General features: G+C 45.5%; 1 non-coding gene across 1 annotated transcript; it reads left to right on the plus strand.

The window, feature by feature from the left end:
* Positions 1-3114: 3114 nt before the first annotated feature.
* Positions 3115-3185, plus strand: TRNAG-GCC (transfer RNA glycine (anticodon GCC)). The gene has a single exon. It is a non-coding gene; the product is annotated as a tRNA-Gly (tRNA).
* Positions 3186-3559: the final 374 nt, after the last annotated feature.

Raw genomic sequence — 3559 nt, forward strand, 5'->3', positions numbered from 1 at the left:
AAAAAAAAAACGACTAAACTGCCGCGAACTATTCTGCCATGGCGGACAGATACCGTACACATTCATTCGGTCGTATTTCTCCAACACCACTGACTTATTTTTTTATTGTTTACATTATTTTTGAAGTAATAATAAAGGAGAAAATAAATATAGCCTGGTTACATTTGTGGAAAAAATATCCGACCGAAATGTATGAAACAGCAAAAGGTGGAACCATATCGTCGTCGCTATATAAGTCTGTTATATATATACGATCAATTTATCAAATAAGAGCCGACAGAACAAAACAAAAATGTCGAAATACAATTTTTTTTTAAAATGGAGACATAAAGAAAGACCAGCTCTGTAATAATAACTACACGTCTGGATAAATTCAAAGTATCCACCGATGAACGCTGCATCGTATTCCCTCCAATGATTGGATGCAGCCTTGGCCTACTTCCGGTTAGCAACGGGCGCCGCCATTTTAGTGCGGTGACAACAACTCCCCAGCAACGGTTTGAACACCTTTGCTTATGATTTACAAGGAATGACAAGGAATTTAAGGCGCATGAGGAGGCCATTCGGCCCATCATGCTTGTGCTACACCAACACCAGATTTAATAAATCCATCGATACCCCGTCCCTTCGTGTGCAGCCTTTTGGCTCCTCCACTAGTACTCCTTTCGCTGACCTCGGAAGGATGACGGGCTGAGTCAACCCCACCTGGTGTTAATTCAACGGTAGGGATTGAACTCAGGACCCCAGGATTCCAGGTGACCACGCCAACCGCTCCTTTATTAATTGTAATCAACTAGTACGGATCCGTAGGTGCGTGCCCGTAGGTGAGTGCCATAATGTGCAGCCTCTCTCTCTCTCAAACCTCGAAAAGGCACATCCGCGGGTCCCCAGCAATATTCCTGGCAAGTTTCAATCGTGCAAAAGAAATAATATAAAATAAATAAATAAATAAGCATTAATTGTGACGTCATTCGTGACGTCATAGCACCGTGTCTTGTTATTGGTCGACAGATAAATGGCCATAACTTGGGAACCACTCGTCCGATCGACATCAAACCTCGAAAAGGCACATCCGCGGGTCCCCGGCAATATTCCTGGCCAGTTTTAATCAGATCGGACCGTCGATTGTGCAAAAATAAATAAATTAAAAAATGAATAAATAAATAAACATTAATTGTGACGTCATTCGTGACGTCATAACACCGTGTCTTGTCATTGGTCGACAGATAAATGGCCGTAACTTGGGAACTGCTCGTCCGATCGATATCAAACCTCGAAAAGGCACATCCGCAGGTCCCCGGCAATATTCCTGGCAAGTTTCAATGAGATCGGACCGGCGGTCGTCGATAAACGGCGGCCGCAGGAAGACAGACAGACAGACAGACACACACAAACAGACAGACAGACACACACACACAGAGATTGCTGGAATTATTGATAGATTCCTTTGTTACCTCCGTCACCAAAGGTGGGCGGAGCTTATCTTTTCACCCCTGTCTGTCTGTCTGTCTGTGTTTGTCAGCAAGATATCTCAAAAAGTTGTGGACGGATTATGACAAAACGAGGTGGAGAAGTTAGTCAGGTGACAAGAACAAGCCGATGTAGAGTTTGCTTCAGGTCCGAATCCAGATCCAGCCTATCAGTGGGATATAAAACCGAAACTGTTTGGCCTGGTGGAGGTGTGCACTCCACCGGAGTGCCATGGTCGTCGATGATTGGAAGTCTCACACAGGAAATTGGTGAGGCTCAGAATGACAATGTGTAAACAAAAATGATGTTGGATGGACATTGGTGGAGGCAAAGGTTCTACACCGACAAACGTTCTTTGATGGAGGAGCCAGACTCGAGTTTTCAAGGTTAAGTTGTACTCGACCCTGATGAGCAGCTCGGGATAAGTACAGGATACGACCCACAATAACTGATGTGATGATAATGGTTCGAGCGTCTCGAGGTCTGTGGTTCGAATCCAATCCCAGCGAAGTCATCCCAAAGTTTCCAGCATGAGCAGTAAAGAGCATTTCATCATGAAAGTTTCTAATCTTGTTGTTCGACATAATCCCCGTGCATTGACTTCAATGCATGTTGTCCGATGTCTCTCCCATGTTGCTGCTGGACCATATAATGACACCAATGTCCATCATGAAGAACAATTTGAAAGCCAAAACCCTCAAAACGAATGATGAATGTGCAGGTGAATTGTCCTGGAGAAGCCAGGCACTTGTTGTGAACTTTCCGTAGTTTTTTTTCCCCAAAGTTGGTGCAATTCGTTTGTGAAGTAATGTTCACTCATCAGTCATGAACTTCTGTCACGCATGAAGTCTCAGAGAACTGATGCCAGGACTTTGTCACTGGACGCAGCGGCAAAGTCATGGAGAACTTGTGGTTTGAAGGTCATGACAAGGCAAAGTCAGGCCGAGGTCTTGGTCATGGCAAGGCAAAGTCAGGCCGAGGTCTTGGTCATGACAAGGCAAGGTCTTGTGACAAGGTCATGGAGAACTTGTGGTTTGAAGGTCATGACAAGGCAAGGTCTTGTGACAAGGTCATGGAGAACTTGTGGTTTGAAGGTCATGACAAGGCAAAGTCAGGCCGAGGTCTTGGTCATGACAAGGCAAAGTCAGGCCAAGGTCTTGGTCATGGCAAGGCAAGGTCTTGTGACAAGGTCATGGAGAACTTGTGGTTTGAAGGTCATGACAAGGCAAAGTCAGGCCGAGGTCTTGGTCATGGCAAGACAAGGTTTTTAAAATGAGCACCAAAGGGACGAAGGGTCATGGCCAAAATTCAAGACCACCTCCCGTCCTCGGGTGGAAAAGCAAATGGAGAAGACAGGAAAATAAAATCCAGAAAGGGGGAAATTGATTTCCGATGCTTCGCCAGCAAGAGGTGTTTGATTCGCTTTGCAGGAACTTGTCGCCGGCTGTGCTCTTGCTTTCATCAAGGAACGAAGAAGAATCACCGTTACCTCTTCAAAGGAGGAGGAAGAGGAGGAGGAGGAGGTCCATTGCGTGCCGTGACATCAGCGACATAATTTGCATTTTTTAATCAACTCCATCGAAATAATATTTAGAGTAATAACTTTTAAATTATTTAAACCCTTTTACAGATCATCTCATCAACGCATTGGTGGTTCAGTGGTAGAATTCTCGCCTGCCACGCGGGAGGCCCGGGTTCGATTCCCGGCCAATGCAGTTTTGTTTTTGTATCCACAGATACCGCGCAGTTCGATCTTTTTGGATTCTCTGCAATCTTCTGTGTATTATTTTCGTCACGAGAAGGCAAAACGGGAAGGAGAGATGAAGATTGGCTGGAAGAACCTCAACGTTCGTCAGTGAAATGCAGGATGCACGGGGCGTGGTCAAACGGCATAAGCTCCGCCTTTTAAAATCGTCAGGACCGCAGCGAATGGCTGATGGACATTCACGCAGAGGGGCGGGGCATAATAGCTCAAGCACCGCCTCTCAGGATTGTTGGGAACACGGGGTTGACGTCTGAAGCTTTGCTGCAACTTTAAAACGTTTGGAGACATAGATCTGATCGATCTGATCGATCTCTCTCTCTCTCT

The sequence above is a fragment of the Eptatretus burgeri genome, chromosome 13, assembly GCF_056783735.1.
Source record: "Eptatretus burgeri isolate ZD-2024b chromosome 13, Ebu_testis_v1, whole genome shotgun sequence".
Classification (NCBI taxonomy): Eukaryota; Metazoa; Chordata; class Myxini; order Myxiniformes; family Myxinidae; genus Eptatretus; species Eptatretus burgeri.